Raw genomic sequence first — 12,458 nt, 5'->3', positions numbered from 1 at the left:
AGAGCAGGAGTGGCCATCTATATAATAAAAGGGTAATATGCTAATTAGACCAGATAGACCGGATGTCTTCCGGACAAAGCCATGGTGGCAGGGCCAAGGCAGAGTGGTTAGGGGCTATCAGGCTGGCAGGGGAGAGCAGTTAGGGGTGATCAGGCCAACAAGGGAGAGCAATTAGGGGCAATCAGGCAGGCTGGCAGAAGCAGTTAGGGGCAATCAGGCAGGCAGGCAGAGTGGTTAGGGGCGATCAGGCAGGCAGGCAGGTGAGCAGTTAGGAGCCAGCGGTCCTGGATTGTGAGAAGGATGTCCCAGATTGGAGAGGATGGAGGCCGAGCTGAAGGACACCCCCTTCCTGTGCACCAATTTCATGCACCAGGCCTCTAGTATCTGTATATATAAAAGCCTAAGCAACCATCGCAACCAAACAGACAACCAAACAGGCTGCGTGGGGTGACCAGGCCCACAGGGGAGGCAGTTGGGGGCAACCAGGCTGCCGGGGGGGGGCATTTAGGGGTGACCAGGCCAGCAGGGGAGGCAGTTGGGGGCGACCAGGCCGGTGGGGGGAGCAGTTGGGGGCGATTAGGCCAGCAGGGGGTGCAGATGGGTATGACCAGGCCAGCAGGGGGGGAAGTTAGGGTCAATCAGGCAGGCAGGCAGGTGAGCAGTTAGGATCCACTGGTCCCGGATTGTGAGAGGGATGTCCTGGATTGGAGAGGGTGCAGGCTAGGCTGAGGGGACCACCACCCCCCCCCCCCGTGCACGAATTTCATGCACCGGGCCTCTAGTATATATATAAAAGGCTAATATGCAAAGTGTCCCTTTGGGAGTTAGACTAGGAGACCGGGAATTCGATTGCTCACTATGATGTGTGCTGACCACCAGGGGTTGGTGCAGAATATGGCAGGTGACCAGCGGTGGGAGCAGGGTGCTGAGGGAGCGAAGGAAGAGGGAGGCGGGGGGGGGGGGGTTGGGGGGGAAACTGTGCACAGATTTTGTGCATTGGGCTTCTAGTACTTATCCTATATAATAAAACCATAATATGCAAGTCGACTGGTGGAAAGACTGTTCGCTATGATGTGCATTGACCACCAGGGGGCAGATGCTCAACACAAGAGCTGCCCCCAGGTGGTCAGTGCGCTCCCACAGGGGGAGCACTGCTCAGCCAGAAGCCGGGCTCATGGCTGGCGATGGCAGCAGCGGTGGTGGGAGCCTCTCGAATGTCGTGCACTGGGCCTCTATATAAGATAAAATAATCTTTCAGTCCAAATTGGTCACAGAAGACAAAAGAGGTCACTAAATAGTGATAAAGGGATCAATTCATTAAGAGGATGTAACAATCATAAACATATATGCACCCAACATTGGAGCATCTAAATATTTAAAGCACATTTTAACAGAACTGAAGGTAGAAATAGATAATACAATAATAGGAAGGGGACTTTTTAGCCCCACTTTCAACAATGAATAAATCATCCAGACATAAAATCAATGAGACAGTGGATTTGAATAACAAATGGACCTACAGAGAACATTCTATCCAACAGGATCAGAATACACATTCCTCTTAAGAACAAACAGAACATTCGCCAGGATAGATTTTATGTGTGCCACAAAGAAAATCTTAAAACAGATTTTAAAAGATTGATATCATGAATAATCTTTTCCCACCACAGTGGTTTGAAACTGGAAATCAATTACAAGAAGAAAACTGAAAAATTCACAGATGCATAGAAACTAAACAACACTGTATAACCAAGTTATTGAGAAAATCGCTAATTTACACATCTGGATTTTCAATTGGCATTAGGATGTGCAAGTTGGTGAGATGATCAATAAACTGAACTAATTCACAGAATCATGAGTATACAACAGAAATAGCAATGTTAACTGGAATGGCACCAGATGTTAGACCTCAGTACTTGATTCTGGCTAAGAAATAATTCACAGCCAAGACTCAAATACAAGTGAAAGTTTATTTAGAAAGTCACATGGGTAGAAACGAGCTCTAGAAGAAGAGAGCCAGCTAGGCTGTTTGGACTCAGGAAACAAGTTACAGAGGCAAAAGAAGGGCTCTTGGAGCTTAGGAGGAAGAAAGGCAAAGAAAATGCACCTGGGGAAGGAGAAGGGGAAAGGCTCAGGCATGAGAGATGGAGGGGGTCAGGGGCAGGGAGAGGGATAGGAGAGGGAGAGCACTGGAGCTGGGTCCATGGTCTTCAGGGCTTTTATCTGGAGGTCTCAAGGGAGGATCTCAATAGAATATTCACCAACTTTGCAGGTGTACCCCTTCAGGGTTGTGGTCTCCACTGATTGGTCGGTGCCAGGGCAAGGCAAGGCGTCATTAGTTATCAGAGCTGGTCCTGACATTAGTCTGTCTTTGCTGCCTGGCCTTGCTGCTTTTTTGGGCCTGGAGCTGAAACACAACAGAGGCCTAGATGTTATATCTGGGGCTTAATGCTTAAGCAAGTGGTCATGCAAGAGCTTCTATGGGAATCTTATGAGGCTATTCTCCTGCCTCCTTATTACTCCTCTAAGGGGAGTCTACCATCACTAGCAATATGCTAGGGGATGAAGGGTCAGGTGATTGTTGGGACCGAATGACCAATGATATGAAAGGGGGTCTAAAGTGCATGACATGCTAGGGGAGGAAAGGTCACCCTGGGGCAAGGTCCCACTTATAAGTATCTGTTGCCAGGCACCCAGAGCTTTCCAACCTGGTTACCTTCCATATTGTTCCTACTCAGCACATGTCTGCCTAACTGCCTACTATATGACCTATCCTATAATATAAAAGGCTAATATGCAAATTGTCTCCTTGACTGGGAGTTAGACCCGGGGGGGGGGGGGGGGGGCGGGGGAGCAGCCTGCCAATCGGGGGTGAGGCCAACCAGCCAACCTCCTGCGTCCCCTCCCCCGAGCCGGCTGGGCCAAATCGGCCCTGATTGGGGCGGGCTGGCCAGACCCTACCCGTGCACGAATTCATGCACCGGGCCTCTAGTAAGTATATAAGTAAGCATATTTGGAAGTACATATGTCTGGCAGTGAAAGGGGCAGTTTGGCCTCCCACAGAGCTTTGACAGTTCTAATCAATCTGATCAATATTTCAAAAAACAAGAACTTTGAATGATGTGTGATTACTCAGAAAACACCAAGTAATTATAATCCCAGTTATATCCAATGAGCTATAATCTATGCAATTGTAATTATAACCCACTAGGCTATAACCTACAATGCTTCATATTTAACCTTATATTTTAGCTTGACTCCACCCCCCCCCAAAAAAAAATAGAGCCTAAGGGAGGGTTTGCATAAGGATAGTTTCTATGAGGTTGGAAAGCCAGGAACTAGAGGAGGGTGATTGGAAAGAATAAAGTTAGGCCCAGCCAGTGTGGCTCAGTGGTTGAACATTGACCCAGAAACCAAGAGGTCACTGGTTCAATTCCCAATCAGGGCACATACCCGGGTTGCAGGCTCAATCCCTCGTATGGCATGTGCAGGAGGCAGCCAATCAATGATGATTCTTTCTCATCAATGTTTCTCTCTATCCCTCTCTCTCTCTAAAAAGCAATAAAAACATTTTTTTAAAAAAAGAATAAAGTCAGGAGAGAAGTAAATCCAATTAAGGGTATGGTGTTCCAATGACTACTGCTATGGACAACAAGGTCTCAGTTCCACCGGGAATAGAGTTGCCAGATTTAGCAAAGAAAAATACACAGCACCCAGCTGAAACTGAATGTCTGATAAACAATGCATAATGTTTTTAGTAGAAGTATGTTCCATGCTTCTACTATATATATATATATATATATATATATATATATATATATATATATATATATATATATATATATCATGTGGCTCCCATCCCCATTGGTTAAAGTTTGCAGGGATGGAATGGGGAACAAACAGGAGCAGAAGGCAGATTAGTATTGCAGCCAAACCAGGTGCCCTCAGGCTATAGCTGCACACTGCTGGTTGCTGCAGCAACAGCCAGCAAAAATGTGGGCCACTGAGATATTAGTTAGCATATAAAAGATGTCTAACTCACCCTACATTGAAATTGCAAAGGGAATTTTTCAGATTTTGAAGGGGAAATATGCCCTGAAAATTGGTGCCACCATTGTCTCCTCACTCCATTTGAGTAACAGATGGAAAAGGCCAATTTCCCTTTTTATTGACACCAGCATGTAGTAAACAGAACCATGAAATAACTAACAGTAAGACCAGCGTGGCACTTCATCACATTTTTAACCTGAGAAAAAGGTGAGCCACACTGTTCAACAAGGGCGCATCAAGAAAAGCCACACAATTTCCGACAGCTTTTCTGAAAAATTAATAAAATCACCATAAGTCACTGTTGGGGAATGGATGTCACTGCATAGTATATGTTCACCGTGAATCAATGTGGCAAGCAAATGAGATTCTCTCTGGATCACAATAGAGGCATAGTAGAGCAACCTGGATACTCAGTCTCTCCCAGGAGAGATCACGCCAAACAAGAATTGCAAAGGGAAGATGCCCCCTAAATTAATCCTGAAGAGCAAACCCTAGGTGAGTGGGCTGAGGGGACCTTCTGCTGTGGAAGGGGCTGAAATGTTTGCGTAGATGAATCTTCCCCATTTAGACGGTCTCAGCACTAATGCCAAGTTCCAGGGCACTGTTTCCTAATGGATGAGAACTGAGTTTGAGATCCTCATCGTTTGGTCTTTGCCAAGAGTTTGTGAGTGTTCTTACTACTACTTGATTTTCAACTGTTAGTCATTCTAAAAAGAAAATAGCACATCTCATATTTCAAGGATTTATCTTTTTGTGGACCATTTTTATATCTTGACCTTTAAAGTATTCCAGTTTAAATCTCAGTTGAGTTATTTGCAGGATTTTAAAGCAGTGGCATTTGCTTATTATAAATACGTATGATTGCCTAACCTGTGGAAGAGGGGGAGGCTGTGAAGGGAAAGGAAGAAAGTATCCAGTGTTATTAGAGACTAGATTTACTTGCAGCATTTGGCATTATTTGTTCTGTCTTTTTATACTAAAATATCACAAGAATGAATAATTTTGTAAATAACAATAGCACAGTGAATTTCAAAAAGTTCTTTTAATCCCCCACACATTGGTAATCTCAACACATTGTTAGAAAAATCACACCCACAGAAGTGACCTCTCCACAATATAGTTACATATAACGTTATCATCCCAGCTGCTCTCATTTTTTTATTTCCAAGATTTTGTTCACCTATGAGTTTATTTGCTCCTCTTTTCTCCATTTTTAGGGTATTTGGTCCATCTCTGTGCCTCTGTTGGGTGTGCTATTCACCCGAGTGGGTTTGTTTACATAGGCCATTGCCTGCAAAGCACCAAAAAGGTCTCCTTTTTGGAACTTTGTTATCACAGTCGGTAGTCCCTGAGTTTACTCTGTATAGTTTGCCATCTACATTGTCAGAAAAATCCCATGTGGAATTAAGCCTATCAGCACATCACTTAAGCAAGGAAGTTAGAAAGGTATGGAGAGTAATCAGGATCCAGATAAGATGGGAAACACTTTTTGGCATAAAGAAAGAATTCCATGTTTAATGAACACTGTGGACTAAACAACTCTTTTCCTCTAGATTGCCTAAAACTGGAAAACCAGCCATTAACACTGTGCTACAACTGTTTCCTCATCTCAGATAAATCACACTGAGTAGGCACTGAAATAAATTAAGGATTATTTCCAATTTCAGGGTGGTTTCCAATTATTCTGAATTGTTGGTGTTCATTGGGCCAGACATCTAGGAGATAGGCATGCCAGATGTCAGACTGTTTCTATTTTTGTACTTAGAGCCCCAAAGGGAGAATGGAAAATAAGATCAATCCCATTCATGACTTTCACTGATTGATTGAAAAATAAAGTTTATATGTGTGCTGCCACCACACATTACCTCCTACCTGCCACTTTTAATCATATAAAATCAAAGAACGTCATAGATCACGCTCCTTTAATTTTATAGGTGAAGAAACAGACAAACTTCCCTTACAGTTATGAGTTATTGGTGAAGCTAGGAGTACCTGAATACTACTTAGCCATAAAAAAGAGTGAACTATTGATACATACTACAACATGGATATCTCTCAAAACAATGAAGCTGAGTGAAAAATCAGGTAAAAAAGGAGTACATATTGTTTGCCTTGAGTGTATGTAAAATTCTAGGAAAGGCACACTGTAATGACTATAATTGCCTCAAGGATAGTGGGGGTCATTGAAGAGAAGGAAAGAGGTGAGAGGGAGGGATTACCAAGGGCTCAAAGAAGGTTTTGGCAGTGATAGATATGTTCATCAACTTGACTGTGAGGGAGGATTGTATGGGCATTTTCATATCAAAACATGTCACTTTGAACGCGCTAAATATTGTGCTTTAATACATCAATTACACTTCACTAAAGTCATTTAAAAACAGAGATTTTGCAAAAGTAGGCATCCTATTAAAAATGATGGTACTTCTGCCCAGCCTGTATGGCTTAGCAGTTTAGCATTGACTAGGAACCAAGAGTCACCAAGAATCTTCCTGGTCAGGGCACATGCCCAGGTGTGAGCTTGATCCCCAATATGGGGCATGCAGGAGGCAACTGACTGATGATATTTCTCATCAATATTTCTATCTTTCCCTTTTCTTTTCTCTCTAAAAAAACAGTAAAAACATCTTTTTTAAAAATTATGGTACATCTTATTAAAAGAAAAGTTTTTTAGTATAAAAAAGAAAATAAAAATGATACTTGTAGAAACTTCATTTGGTTGTCAAACTCTAAGAGTTCATTTTCTGTACATTGATTTAGCATTCATTAATTATACTTTATGTCCTAATACTTCTCAGTATTAATAATATAAATAACCAAAGATGTAACTAATTAAGATACATCATTTAAAAGTGCTTCTTTTTATCTACCACTGCATTTTAAATAGTTTGAGATAATGTAAAAAGTGATAAATTAGAAAAAATTAAAAGTTGGATCTATGTTGTCAAACTAAATATTCCAAATTTGAACTGAAACTTCCTCCAGTATTATTAACCCATTTTTCAAGCCATCCATGAACAGCAGATGAGAAACTGAAATCAGGGAAGTAAGGTGAAAAGCAAAGAATCAAGTCAGTATAGTCAGAAACCAGAAAAGCTAATGGAAATCAAGGAATGCAGATTCTTGAGGTCAGAATAAGAGCCATGATTAGCTTAACTTGAGTGGTTAGCAAGAGTTGAAAAGTAGAGTAAGACCTATCGTCAAAATACCAGTGAGATAGAAATCCTATCTAATAAAAGAGTAATATGCAGATTGACCATCACTCCAACACACAAGATGGCTGCCCCCATGTGGTCAAAGATCCTGCCCCTATGTGGACACAAGATGGCCACCACAAGATGGCCAGCAAGGGAGGGCAGTTGGGAGGGACCAGGCCTGCAAGGGAGGGCAGTTGGGGGCAATCAAGCCTGCAGGAGAGGGCAGTTAGGGGTGACCAGGCCGGCAGAGGAGGGAAGTTGGGGGTGACCAGGCCTGCAGGGAAGGGCAGTTGGGGGGGACCCAGGCCTGCAGGGGAGAGCAGTTGGGGGGGACCAGGCCTGCAGGGGAGGACAGTTAGGGGTGACCAGGACTGCAGGAGAGGGCAGTTAGGGGTGACCAGGCCTGCAGGGGAGGGCAGTTAGGGGCAAACAGGCTGGCAGGGGAGCAGTTAGGCATCAATCAGGCTGACAGGGGAGTGGTTAGGGGGTGATTAGGCAGGCAGGCAGGCGAGCTGTTGGGAGCCGGCAGTCCTGGATTGTGAGAGGGATGTCCGACTGCCCTTGAGGGGTCCCAGATTGGAGAGGGTGCAGGCTGGGCTGAGGGACACCCCTCCCCCCCCATGCACGAATTTCGTGCACCAGACCTTTTGTGAAATTATAATAAGAAAAGCTGATGGATCTAGATTGAGGAGCAAATGATTTTTCTGACTAGTCTTCAGCCTTTTATTCTCCTTTACCTTACAGTCTCTTCTTTGGTGAGAGTATCTACGCTCATGGTTTCAATTATTGTCTCTAATCATATGACCCTTAATTGATACTTACAGTCCTAACCATTCACTTAAACCCAAATTCTTTCTTTTCATTTGGGTGTTCTATGATCACACATTTCAACTAAATGTGTTTGAATCCAGATTCGTCATCTTTCTTCCTCTGCCAGCCTCTAATACCTGATTCCTTATTTTCAGGTCAGTGATACTATAATTCTCATTAGAAACTTGAAATTTTATTCCCTATAGTCAATCTGTAAAAATTATTAAATTTTGTCAATTTTTCTTACAAAATAATTTTCATTATTGGACTTGTTTCTTTTATCTTCATGCCCATTAACCTCAGCAAAGCCTTAATTTCCTTACTTCATTGTGCACATAGGGACAGTGAGGCTTCCCCAGATCAGAGAGAATGTGGGCTATAAAATCATAGATATAAAAATTACACAAATTGTGGAATGTAGTGAATGTACTATATGAATTAGGACTCAGATGTGGCTCAAGGCAGGTCTGTCCTAAAAAGCCTTTATTTCCATTAAGAATCGTTAGAGAGGGACTTAGGTTATCACATTCTCAGATGTGACCTGGGTCATTTTGAAGGTCAATGTTTGACCAATGAAGAACAAATCACTCCTACTTGAAATAATAGCAGAACGGTAAGCCAGTGATGTGTATATACTTTCTACCTAAATTAATCTGTAATGTAAACTTCTACATTTGATAAGTTGAGAGTATTATTGAAATTTTAATCTCTAAAATATTTTAAAATTAAAAATTTAGAGATACAAATTATCTTTATAAAATCTTATTTTAGTAAGGTGTTTTACAAAATAAAACATTAAATATCTCATTTTTAAGGAGGGTTGAAGGAAAGATTATTATTAAGTGGTATATTTTATCTAAAAAATATAAATTATAAGAACAGGAGGTAAAAAGGAAACTATAATCTTAGAAATTTCTGGTGTCAGCCTAAGAACTTGAACTTTATTCTGTTAGTACAGAGAGACAGTGAAGGTGTTGGAACAGAGGAAATATCAACATGGTTAATTTTTTAAGATTTACATTTTTTAAAGATTTTTAAGAGATTTTTAAAAAGATTAGCATGACCTAGAATAGATTGAAACAGGGAAAATGTCTGTGGGCAGGGAACTGAGGTTGTCACCCTATACAGGTGAGCAGTGACTGACTGTAAACAAAGGTGGAAGTAGTGTGAGTGACAAGGGAGATATGATCTTGAATAGTGTCACAAAGGAAAACAACGGAACAGATTTCATCAGCAACTGTGGTTGGGATGATTAAAAGATAAGTAGGAAGGAAGGATGATGCTGAGATGCAGGAACATGGTAGTAATATTAAGAGAATTTGGGGCTTCAAAAAGGAAACTGATTTATGGAGAAGGATGATGATTATAATTTTTTAGTGATATTGCATCTGAAGTCAGAACAATATATGCAAACTGTCCCACAGACAGTTGGAGATGAAAGTGTGGCACTCAAAACAAGGGTCCGTGTTCAACAGGTAGATTTGGGAAGTATCTGCTTATCTGTATCTTTATGTATATTTCATAGCTAAACGATGTCAGTAGGTACTGAGTTGGGAAAAGGAGAAATGGGGTCAGTCGAGACTTGAATAATTCTTTTACACCATTATTTTTGTGGTTGTGGTCATCATTGTCATTGAATTTAACTTTATATTTTAAAATCACACACAAATAATGTCCTACCTTTTAAAAAGAACATACTAAGCTATGTGATGGGAAAGAAGTAGTTATGTTGAAATGTATAAAGTGTGTCTATTTCCTAGTGGTGATTATTTGCTCACCTTGAATGCTGAAATAATGATGTGCACTAAAATAGGAGTCAGGAATCGTCTTCATCCTCCAATTCCATCACTCTCCTGCTCATACAAGCTCAGTTATTTCTGGCCTTTAAAAACAGATGCCTCTCTTGCCATCTCCTTCATGAAATTGCCTATATTTTCACATCTTCAGCACCTGTTTTCAGGGAAGCATTTCCTCTATGCAGGAAGACCTCAGACTCCCATCCTCCTCTCATTCATTGTTTAGTTGGGCTCCTTCAACTGATAGTGGCAGGTTATCTCTCCTGAAAACCTCTTATCTCTTCTTCATTTGTTTTTTAAATTAACCCAAATCACCTGATCTTCCTTTTATTTATTTGTTTGTTGAAACTCCCATAATTATCTGTGGACTAGGTGAGGACTAAGAGGATCTTGGTTTGCTCAAAGAGCTGACTTAGCTGTGCACAGAAATCAGTATAACTAAGAGCATTTGGTTAAAACTGAAAGTATTTGTTCTCTGCTTCTGTCATTAAAGAACATTGCTATGTTGTGCTATTTTCATCTATAGAAGACTATAATAGTGATTTGTGTGCAGGGCCACCAGTGTTCTTATAGTAAGGAGAAATTTGGAGACAGATACACACACCAGGTGATCATTAAAATGACCTTTTATGAGACAAGGAGAAAGAACTACAAGAGTTTATTTTTTGCAGCCCTCAGAAGGGCCAAACCCTGCCAGCACCTTGGTTTTGGACTTCTAACCTAGAACGACGAGACAATAAATTTATGTTGTTTAAGTCATCCAATTTGTGCCTCTTTCTAATGGCAGCCCTAGCAAACTAACACAGTCCCTCTAAAATCTGTGTCATTGTTGTTGTCAATTTGATTAATTTTGATTACTTGCAACCAATAGACTTTTTGATTTCAAGACTTCAGAAATCCAATGTAAACAAGAAAAGAAGGCATTGTCCAGACCACGTAGGACAGCAAAGTCAAGGCCATAGCATAGGAGTGCTTTAGGCTCACCCAACGAAGAAGGTTAGCAACTGGCAATATTGTAGTGTTTCAAATCTCTCTGCTTTTTTCAAGACTCTATCAAGGGTGGAAAGTCAGCAATAGCAAGAATGCCTTCAGGATTAGGATCATGATGATGGCATACTAGTATTCAGCATGTAGTTATTCCATTCTTTCCCCACTCATGAGACTTGCTTTGGAGCAAAAGAACTTTTCACTCTTTCACTTTGGCCTCAGGCATATGGCTTGCTTTGGCCAATGGGATCTTAACAGAAGTGATACTAAAAGAGGCTGGAAATGTATAAGAAAAACTGAATTTGCCCTCTTGCACCATATCCATCAATCAAACTGGAGTTGTGTATCATCCTGGACCATCCATTTAATAGACCTGGAATAGACAAAAGACATTGGTTGAATGTAGACAGGATGGTGTATGAAAATACAAAAATTATGTGAATAAAGGATCTGAGCATATTTCAAGCACGATCTATACCAGTAGAGAACGGAATAATGACAAGGTAAGTACTGAGTCACATGCTAGCTGCTGGAAATACTTACGTCACGGCCACATAGACACCTAGACAGCACTTTCTCTCTAGGCAGGCTCTCATTTTATAAGATTTAAAAGTTGTTCGGTGTTAAAGATTGCCCTTTCTCCTGACTACTTTTATATGCTGAGATAGTCAAGTATGAAACCTCTTTGACCACACTTTTTGAATTACTCCAGCCCTCATGGTGTCCCTATAAGATTCATTTTTGCGCCGATGGCAAATCGACACAGCACAATCAAACCATATCTCTACACCTCAGTGAATAGCCAATCAGTTTGCAACATTCAATATGAATTGATGCAGAATCAATCAACTTCACTCTACGAATCATTAAAGATGGTGAAGACAACCATGATAAAATCATGAATTATATTACATATACCAGAGCTCTTTGCTCACTCTATGATGGGACAGCCTTGGAATCTTAGAGCATCATAAAAAAAAAATTACCTTGAATTCAGTCACCTAGAAAAATGAGCATGTGTTCCTTGTTGCAGTTTTTTGCCTTTGGAGATCAATTTAGGATTAAGGCTGCTTTCAAAATATTTCAAAGTGTCCTGGGGTTTTCCTGGAAGTTTGATTTTGTATGCTACTGTTCCCTCGCTACAAACTCTCCATGGGAGAGCAGAACCTTCCAAATGCCTAACTTTTGCATGTCAGAAATAATGAGACGGGCAAGTCATTTGACAGGGTCTTCGCTATCACTTTTCATGCCTGTTAAAAATAACTAAGGGAATTGAAAGCAACAATTACACAATTAAAGCATAAATGGTTACTACTTATTTCTCATGAATCCATCATTTCATTTTTTAATTGTTAATTCATAATTTTGAAACTACTGTGCATTTTTACTTTTCTCTATAACTAGCCTTGTGCAGTTTTCCTAATGTAGTACGTAAAACGTTTTTGTAACTCTACTAAGAGAAAAGTTTCCTTTTTTTAGACTCAACCTGATGCTGGATCTTCAAAGGCTCACAGTAATACTTGCAAAGCACACTCTGCAGGGGAAAGGGTGTGGGTGGATGACTGTAAACACACCCCTGTGCTCTTCTTTGAAATTGTACTTGTAAAAGTTATTACGCCGG

General features: G+C 41.0%; 1 long non-coding RNA gene across 1 annotated transcript in view; it reads right to left on the bottom strand.

Moving 5' to 3' along the window:
• Positions 1-1,952: 1,952 nt before the first annotated feature.
• LOC308245554 overlaps positions 1,953-12,458 on the bottom strand; it is a 57,551-nt gene continuing 47,045 nt past the window's right edge. Inside the window, exons 2-3 of the long non-coding RNA XR_013960296.1 lie at positions 9,833-11,210; positions 1,953-2,407 (exon numbers count right to left, since the gene is read on the bottom strand). This is a non-coding gene — a long non-coding RNA (uncharacterized lncRNA). The remainder of the gene's footprint in view (positions 2,408-9,832; positions 11,211-12,458) is intronic.

This window comes from Plecotus auritus (assembly GCF_963455305.1).
Source record: "Plecotus auritus genome assembly, chromosome: 3".
In the NCBI taxonomy this organism is placed as follows: domain Eukaryota; kingdom Metazoa; phylum Chordata; class Mammalia; order Chiroptera; family Vespertilionidae; genus Plecotus; species Plecotus auritus.
This window is presented reverse-complemented; position numbering and strand designations above follow the sequence as displayed.